General features: G+C 39.1%; 1 long non-coding RNA gene across 1 annotated transcript; it reads left to right on the forward strand.

Moving 5' to 3' along the window:
* Nucleotides 1-576: 576 nt before the first annotated feature.
* LOC145136226 (uncharacterized) lies at nt 577-1,810 on the forward strand. The gene is made up of 3 exons (XR_013720322.1): nt 577-746; nt 939-1,008; nt 1,625-1,810. It is a non-coding gene; the product is annotated as an uncharacterized LOC145136226 (long non-coding RNA).
* The last annotated feature ends 8,644 nt before the right edge of the window (nt 1,811-10,454 follow it).

A 10,454-nucleotide genomic window follows, 5' to 3' on the forward strand; every position in this document is an offset into this window, starting at 1 on the left:
GAAGAAGTTATGACCCGACGAAGTTTCACGACGGAACCGGCACGATACCGGGAAGCGTGAATAGTGAATTTATGATAAAGCGAGTTTTTAGCCGACACGACCTAAACGAGAATCGAAGAGCTCTTTAATTGTGGCGTAACAATAAAAAGACAGACGAAAACGGACGTCGGATGAAGAAGTTATGAATTTTTAATGGACCAATCCTGTCCCGACCTGTTAAAAATATAACTTTTAAAATAAATTCAAAATTAGCCAACGGAGTCTAAACGAAAGTTGTAGATTACGTTCCCGCCTTCTCGTGGATATAAATAACGTCAAAAACGGAGCTCGTATGCGAGAGTTATGATTTTTCTAAGACGGGAGGCCGATACGCGATATTGGGTGACATGGCACCACCAGAAATTGGACATGTGGCACCACCAGAAATTGGACACATGGCACCACCAGAAATTGGACATGTGACACCACCAGAATTTGAACAAGTGGCACCACCAGAAGGCCACCACATGCCCCAACTCACTATAAATAGAAGTGCTGGGTTATCTCATTTCTTACACCTTTCCTCTTCCACTTTCTCTCTCTAAACTCTCTCTCTAAGCTCCCTTGAGCCCCTAAAGTCTAGGTAAACCCCCTAGCACCCGAAGGAAGTCCCGAGGCTCCCGGAGTCCCGAGAAAAGAACCTTTCGGCTCGGAAACGCTGCTCCAGCGAAGCCCGGTTTTGAGAAAAAAAACCCGCTGTAAGTAAGGTACGCCTACGAAATTTTTAATATAACTTTTAAATAATTATAGTAATGTTATTAGGTCCTTAAAATAATTATTTGGGCTATTATTATTTATATATTGAGTGTTATTTAACGCTTGTATAATAATAATAATAGTCAGACTATTAATTAGTCGCGGTTAACGTTAAAACTAAACGATAGTGGTATTAATACTAGGTTTTGATCAAGGATAAATTGTTTTGAGATAACGGAGTGCTGTTCGAGTACCGAGTCACCACCTAATCAGGTGAGTGCATAGTTACTTTCATCTTACACATAGATATGAAGTATTTTATATTAATTACGTGCTATGTGGGCATATTATCTGAATACTTGCTGCCTATGCTGATGAAAGATTTTTATACATGTTTTAAATAATTTAAACTGTATATGTATTTTATATCTACAAAAATGTTGGGGTAAAACATGGGTAGATGTAATAAGACGATGTGTGAAAAAAAAATGATGAGAGGCCTCGATGTCGTTGTTGTTGATTCTGTCATCTAGCGGAGTATGGATGACGACCACAGACTCTTCTAGACAGTCCAGTGGAACGCTAGCAGGCTCGCAACCTGTAGGTGTTTGTGAACGATGTGTTCACCGGTGTACTCCATCCCCCTCATGGTTGCCTTTAGGACATTTATTGCTGAGGAAACCCCTTGGCAGTAGTGTCCATCCCGATATTGATCCTTAGTCTAGGTCCCTTATGATAGGTGTTTTAGGGACGTAATGTGAGGATAATGGGAACGGGTAATCGGGTTATTGTTGATTGATGAAATTAATAAACTTATTTATTATGGGTTGAAAACCCTATGTGCTCACCAGGCTCCCAAGCCTGACCCACTCAGTTTCTTGTATTACAGGTAGTGGCGCACGAGCATAGATATGATGTTTGGGATGAGAGATTATGAATAAATGTAGTAAGGCTATATTGTACTGTTTATGCTTTTGATCTGTATCGAACATGACATCCCGATGTTTTTAATGAAATACATTTCTACGGAAATGCTTTGATAAGTCTTTATCATAATTTTATTTTGGGAACAAATTCCGCAACACTTTTATTTAAAATGTTACTCTGATTTTTAAACAAAGCATAAACAAAATCGGTCTTTTCTGGCCGTGAAAATGGGGATGTCACAATTCAGTCCCGACCGGGCCCAGCACTATAATGTCAACATCAAATCACCAAGGGGCCCAAAGATATCGATTTTCCTATTAAGTCAAAAAGAACGAATAAACCTTGACTATATAATCATACATTGTACTCACCAAGTCATACATGGAACTACACTTTATAATATCTAGTTATAGATGCGTTGGAGTAAACCAAAACACAATAGATTTGCAAACTATGACTTATATATCTCTGCTTCAAGAATAGAAGATATTGTTGTCTTATAATTACTCATGATTGAATCCATGAAGTAATCTCTAAGCATGTATTTAACCAATACTCACAAATCCCTATTTTCTAAGAACTCACGAATATCGTAGCAGTCACTATGCAATGTCCAATCCCTATGGATAATCTACAAAAATTCATTACAGTCTTAAATAAATACTTACACCCAAAGTATGAACGAATGTGGCATTTCGAATAATTTAATATTCTGGAAGTAAAACATGCAAAACGGAACATAAGAATAAATTAATTGAAAAATGGTATCACACACTTTGAACATAAATAAATCTCTATTATTTAATCATCATTGAATTACATATCATCATTGTTACATTGTTTCAAAACATCAACTAACTACTAAAATATAGAATCTAATATCATCTCTTAGCCTAGTTCTCCTAGCATGCTCGAAGTGCTTAATCTTGCTCCATCCCTTTGTAGTAGGATCAATAGGATTATGCTCTAATGATACATGATTCACTATGAGCGTGCCTTCTTCTACTTTATGTCTGATGTAGTGGTATTTCCTTTCGATGTGCCTAGATCTACCATGATCCATCAGTTCTTTATTCAAAGCCACCCACCCTCATTGTCATAGAATATCTCCATTGGCTCTTGGATTGATGGAACAACTCCAAGATCTCCAATAAAATTATTGAACCACATTTCCTCCTTTGTTGCCTTAACTGTTACGAGGTACTCTGATTCACAAGTAGAATTATCCATCGTTTGCTGCTTGGAACTTTTCCAAGTCACCGCTCCACCATTTAAGAGAAATACCTAACCAGATTGCGAATAAATATTATCTCGATCTGTTTAAAAACTGGCATCACTATAGCCACTCACCTTAAGTTCATCTTTTCCACCGAAAACTAAGATTACATCTTTTGTTTTCCACAAATACTTAAGAATGTTTTTCACTACAGTCTAATGAGCTAAACCAGGATTACCTTGATATATGCTAACCATGCTCAAAGCATAAGCCACATCATTTCGAGTACATGTCATAGCATACAAGATCGATCCTATAGCAGAAACATATGGGACTCAAATCATCGTATCTATTTCCATATCACTAATGGGACATTGAGCCTTGCTCAATTTAACAGTATGATGCATGGGTAAGCCCCCTTTCTTGGAATTCTCCATACTAACCAGTTTCAATATTTTATCCAAGTATAAACTCTGGCTAAGGCCTAGTAAATGTTTCTGCCTATTTCTATAAATCCTTATTCCAAGTATGTATGTAGCCTCTCCCAGATCCTTCATAGCAAAATGCTTCCCAAGCCATGATTTCACTTCTTGCAAAGTTGGAACATTTTTTCCTATTAGGAGTATGTCATCCACATACAAGGGTAGGAAGGTCACTATACTCCCACTAGCTTTTACATACACGCAAGACTCATCTTCACTTCTAGAAAATCCAAACTCTTTGATTTTTTCATGGAAGCAAAGATTCCAGCTACAAGATGCTTGTTTCAGTCCACAGGTCGATTTCTCAAGAATGAAAACCTTAGGGAATTTGGCATGTTCAAAACCTTATGGTTGACCCATGTAAACTGATGGGTTTTGTATACTACAACATCCTATGGTGCACATACAACCCTAAATACCTTGGATCTATGTTTTCACTAATTATACATGCAATGATGTTTCCAAGGTATTAAGCCTATAACTAGCATGCAATTGACATATACCATACAAGATACTAGTTAGGGTAACATACCTTTTATGTAGCTTGAACTCTTGATGTATTTGGCCTTAAGAGCTTAGCCCCAATAGTGTGGAAGCCTCAAATGAAGTCACAACACATCATGAACAAAGGTGGCTCTTGAGAGAGAATCTCCATGCAACAAAAACACCTCCATAAACTCCAAGTACAAGTCTCTACAAATGGCGATTTTGGGCAAAGGAACACATATTTATATGTGGTGGATTCCAAGGGTCATGGGTATAACCCAAATCCATACCCATGGGTTTTATGATCCATGGTTCATGTGGACCAACTCTTTATGTATCCATACATAAACTTGGTCCAACATGGATCATAAGCCCAACACATATAAATATAACTAATTACCATAATTAGTCCCCATAGATTTAATTAGTCTCTTTTGATCACAAAATTAATTCCAAATTAATTATTGATCAATCTAATTAAAACATATGATTTCATATTAATATATTATAACTTATAATATATTAATAAATCATATATAACCTTCTCTCAAGAGTCCATCCTAACAAATTGTCCTGATGATATGCAACCCAAATGGACCATGCTACTCTCGGGTCGAGTACATACCAATAATAGTTATGGGCTTAGACATATAATCCAACATAAACATCCTCAACCATTTTACCGTTAAGGAAAGCAGTTTTAACATCCTTTTGCCATACTTCATAGGCATAATGAGTATTTATGGCAAGCATTACCCTAATTGACTTAATCTTGGAAACTGGTGAAAAGGTCTAATCATAGTCAACGTCTTGGTTTTAAGTAAAGCCCTTTGTAACCAACCTTGCCTTGAAGGTCTGTACATTACCATACATTTTGGTCTTCTTCTTGAAGATCCATTTGCAACCTATTGTCTTCCGACCAAGAGCTTGATCAACCAAATTCCATACTTAGTTATCATACATGGATTGGATCTCGCTTTCCATTGCCTCTTTCCATTTAGTAGCCTCAGGGCCTGCCATCGCTTCCTTGTAGTTAGCCGACTCATCCAAAATTACCATTTTATTATCACTGATAAACGTATCCCCATCTGTCGTTATATGCAAACCATAAAACTTAGGTGGTACGCTAACTCTAAGGCATACCCCCATAACGATATAGGGAGGGAATATCGATTCATCATGGAATGAACCATGTCTAGGAAGGTTCGATTACACCACTCAACTACACAATTAAGTTGTGGTGTCCTAGGAGGTGTCAATTATGAAACAATTTCACATTCTTTTAGATAGTCGTTGAACTCGATACTAAGATATTCTACACCTCTATCAGATCAGAGCATCTTTATCTCCTTGCCCAATTGATTCTCTACCTCGTTCTTAAACTCATTGAACTTTCGAAAGTTTTCAATTTATGCTTAATTAAAAATATATACCCATATCTACTACAATCATCAGTAAACGTCACGTAGTAGCGATTAGAATCTCTTATGGCTCATCTAAAAGGACCACACACATCCGTATGGATGAGGTCTAAAAAATCTCCACCTCTTTCACAAGTTCATGTGAAAGGTGGCGTAGTCATATTCCCCAACAAACAAGATTTTCATTCATCGTATGTTTTTAGGTCAAATGATTCCAACACTCCATCCTTTTGGAGTTGGGCGATGTGTTTCTTATTGATGTGCCCAAGACGACAATTCCATAAGCACGCCTTGTCTAAATCATTAGAAGAATCAATACTAAAAAATTATTGCCTAGTTCATGCACACACACAATAGTTTCATACACACCAATACAAGGAAATGAGATCATGTTCATTGTCATTTCTGATGAATAACAGCAGTTGTTTAAATCAACCCTAACACTATTATCAAACATAAGCTCATAAACTCTAATCCTGGTAACAGCCGACTTTCACCTATTCCCCATGATTAGGTTTAACTTCCCATGCTCGACCTCTTCACTTTCCTTTAGCCCCTGCATATTAGAACAAATGTGGAAACCACATCGCGTATCAAGGACCCAAGAATTTGAAATGTAAGTGTTATTGATTTTGATAGAGTACATACCAGATGAAGAGCCAAACACCTTGCCCTTAGCTTCTCCCACTTCTTGTAGATATTTGGGACAACTTCTTTTCCAATGACCTTTCTAGCCACAATGAAAACACACGGCTTCTTTTGGGTTACCGATAGGAGGAGCATCAAAGATGACCTTTCCCTTTGACCCACTGGACTCTCCAATGTGAGCTTTCTCATTCCACTTGGGTTGGGAATGGGCCTTTCTCTTATTGACCTTGCCTTGTTGAATAGCCATGAATGGGGAAGTTGCAACACTATTGGAATGAGACTTCTTCATTCCTGCTTCAGCTGTTTGCAATAGATTGTGACGCTCAATCAATGTGGTCTTAGTATTGTTCAAATGATAGGTCAAGATGAACTTATCCAAACTAATAGGCAAGGATTTGAGAACCATGTCAATGGAAAGCTCATTGTCAAGTTCACAATGAACTTTTCCAATCTATACATGTGTCTCTGCATTTTCTACACATGAGCACATAAATTCCCCATCTTTCAATTTACATACCATAAGGGCCATGACAACTTCATAATGCTCTTGTCTAGCTTTCTTGAGAAACATCTTAGAAAGAGCCTGGTTTATTTCATAAGGCCAATAGTCCTCAAAGGTCTTTTGGAGCTCAGGTACTATGGTTGCAATCATAATGCAAGCGACCTTGGTAGCGTCATCAATGTGCTGGTTATATTCAGCCAATTCCTCAGAAGTAGAAAATTATAACATCGTGTTCTTCCAGATATTTACCCTTTATCCCCTTAGTAATTGATTATAGTGCAAAGTGTCCCTTTATGGAATTTTCATAATTTGGGTGCAGCATGGGTACGTTGGGCGTACACTTTGGTACGCTGTGTGTACTTGGTCTCACACATGTATGTTGGGCGTACGCTGGTACGCAGGACATACACATTTTGGACCAAACCCTAATATTTAGGGTTTGTGCACTAGATAAGCACCATTATAGCCTCAAAACCCATTTTCTTATCAGCCTCCATCCCTAAAATCGACCCTCGCAAACCCTAACCTATTTTGAGCATTTTGAGCTTTTGAGTAAGTTGTGGGTATTCTTGTTTGTGAAGGAAGATCATCAAAGAAGTGGCTTTGCTCTAAAGACCTTGGATCCAGAATTTTCTCTTCATTATGCACCATTTGTAGGTATAAAGCTCCAACCCTGACTCATGTTTCTCTAGATTTTGGTTAAGCTTAGATTTTCATCCCTTTTGTACCAAAACCTAGGTCTTTGTTAGTATGAGGTACTCCAAAGCCTTTAAGTTGTCATGTTAGACATTTTAGGGTATTTTAAATCATAAAAATGCAAGCTTGGATCTTGGTTTGTCCCCATGCAAGAGTTATGGTGTAGAAAATGATTGAACAAGTTTGGTGTTTAGTGTTGGGATCCTTGTAGCCATGCAAAGGCATAAAGTTTGCAACTTTATGGCCTTAGAGGTTTTAATAAGCTCAGATCTGAAGTTTGGACGTAAGGTCTTAAGGCATTAAGACCTTAATGGGAGTTTTAGCATTAGGGTGCATACGTTGGGCGTAAAATCCGGTATATTGTGTGTACTGCACCTCGACCCCGATCCCCTTTTTGCATAGGACGTGTACGCGGGGTGTACAAGATGGTATGCAAAGTATACGGCCCAGTTTCAGCGTTTGGGCCATTCTTTTGGGCCTTGGATCATTAGGTGTGGGATTTTCGGGATTGGACCGAATGGGAAGGGCAAAATGACCTTTTTGCCCCTAATTAGGATATGGGGTTGGTTGGACCATTTATTAAGGAATAAAAACCCGAATTATTAATTAGGGTTATTTTCTTTGGGATAACATTAGTGTGAGGAGCCGTATTAGTAGCAGCTCGAGTGTGTGGCTCGGTTATCTTCTTTGGAGGTGAGTCTTCTCACTATATTCATGGGTCGAAGGCACCAGTGCCGACCCATTATTGTAATATTTAGGATGATAGCTACTATGTGGCTTATATGTGATTGTATGCTAGGTTGAAATACACCCAAGGGCGGGGACCACTATCGTATGTTCGGGTTGAAATAGACCCCAGGGCGGGGACCACTATTATATGATTGCGTTGAAAGATACCCCAGGGTGAGGCCTATATGTGTTGATCAAGTTGAAATACACCCCAGGGCGGGGCCCATATGTGTATATTGGGTTGGATTATACTCCATGGTTAAGCCCAGTTGCATGATTGGTATGGAGTACTTTGGGGAACTCACTAAGCTTTGTGCTTACAGTTTATGTTTATTGTTTCAGGTACGGTTCGAAAAGAAAGGGCTCAGCATGATGGCACAGCATCCTCCCATCATGATTTCCACATTATGAATAATTGTACTCTGATGTTTTGAATATTATGACTTTGTGCTGATTTTTAACAATTGATGAATGATTTGATATACTTTAAAATGAAACATTTTAGTACAGTTTTGGGTCGTTACAAGTTGGTATCAAAGCCTTGGTTTGAGGGATTCGGGCACACTTTTTGGTGTGTCAAAACACAAACTGAGGAAATGATAAACTTTTTTTAAGGAAAATTGAAATTGAACTTCTAAAAAGATTTTTACTAAGAAGAAGGGATGTGATGCGTGCAATCAGTAGAGCTTAAGTAAGTGGTTCCCAAGGTTACCCATACCTATGTATTATGAGTAGTATGCTTGATATGAGAATTGCATGCTAGATTAGGGCTATGGATACCTTCAGGAATCATATGATGGAATTGTCTGATTTGCATGATGCCTTATAGCCTAGTGGAACTTGATGCTATGTATTACTTGGAATTGATATTAGTTTAGTTAATTGCTAAGTGTATGCTTTCAAAGTTGTATACGACTAGGATCATATAGCCCTATAATGATTGATTTGGCCTCATTTCATGTTCCTTGTTTGGTTATGGGCTTAGGGTAGAGTCATCATTTGACAGTCTATGCGATTCTGTTTGTATATACTGGTATGTGACTTATCTCTATCTTTTATTGCTTTCCTTGTTTATTCTTATGATTATTTTGATCTTGTATAGGGACCTTTTTGGTCAATGGTATGACCGCTCATGTTATATTTGATTTGAGTGCTACCCGATCCTTTGTATCTCTTGCTCTTAGCAAGAAGTTTTGTGATGCTCCCGGGACTTTGGATTTTTCCTCTGGAGGTTGAGATTGCGGATGACCATACCATGAGTGCTTCAAGGGTTCATCGCGGCTGTGTCCTGAATCTATTAAGTGAGAGGTACTCTATTGATTTGGTGCCGATTCCTTTAAGAGGATCGAAGGTTGTTATCGAGATGGATTGGTTGGGTCCCAATGGAGCCAAGATTGATTGCGAGTGGAAGTTAGTGAGAGTTCAAACCCTAAGTGGGGTAGAATTGGTTATTCTTGGCGAGAGAGATTCATATGGACCATCTCTCTGTTCAGTTGTGAGGGCCAGGAGATATCTGCAACAGGGTTGTTCTGGGTTACTAGCTTATGTTGCAGACACTCGAGTTAAGGGCACGTCGGAATTGAGTAGGGTGCCTATTGTTCGGGATTTCCCCGATGCGTTTCCCGAGGATTTACTAGGAGTACCTCCCGATAGGCAGGTTGAGTTTCAGATTGATCTGGTTCCTGGTGCGGCTCCGATATCCAAGGCATTGTATCGTCTGGCACCACCATAGATGCATGAGTTGTCTACACAGCTTCAGGATCTACTAGACAAGGGTTTTATTCGTCCGATCATCTCTCTGTGAGGAGAACCAATTCTGTTTGTGAAGAAGAAAGACGGTTTACATAGAATGTGCATTGATTACTGGGAGTTGAATAATATAGCGGTGAAGAACCATTACCCACTTCCGAGGATTGACGATTTGTTTGATCACATTCAGGGTGAATCTTGGTTTTCAAAGATTGATTTGCGATCGGGGTACCATCAGATGAGATTCATGGATGATGATGCATACAAGACAACCTTCAGGACTGGGTATGGTCATTACGAGTTCGTAGTGATGCCATTTGAGCTGACCAATGCACCAACAGCTTTCGTGCATCTCATGAACTGAGTCTGAAGGTCGATGCTGGATCGGTCTATGATAGTATTCATTGATGATATTCTTGTCTACTCTAAGCCCAAGGAGCAGCACACAGAACATTTGCGAGAGGTGTTGGAGACCCTGAGGAGAGAGAGGCTTTATGCTAAATTCACCAAATATGAGTTCTGGTTGCGCGAGGTGCAGTTTCTGGGGCACATCGTCAATCAGAAGGGTATCTTGGTCGACCCGACCAAGATCATGGTCGTGATGTGATGGGAGGTTCTGAGGACCCCATATGAGATCCAAAGTTTCCTAGGTTTCACAAGGTATTATCAAAGATTCATCCAGGATTTCTCCAAGATTGCAGTACCTTTGACCCGCTTGACAAAGAAGAATGTGACTTTTCGGTGGGGGCCTGATCAGCAGTTGGATTTTGATACTCTGAGGCATAGATTGTGAGAGTCCCCGATTCTCGCGCTTCCTGATGGTTTGGATGATTTAATGGTTTACTGTGACGCCTCTATTTTAG

The sequence above is a fragment of the Lactuca virosa genome, chromosome 9 (assembly GCF_052849685.1).
Source record: "Lactuca virosa cultivar CGN04683 chromosome 9, Lactuca_virosa_CGN04683_v6, whole genome shotgun sequence".
Taxonomy (NCBI): domain Eukaryota; kingdom Viridiplantae; phylum Streptophyta; class Magnoliopsida; order Asterales; family Asteraceae; genus Lactuca; species Lactuca virosa.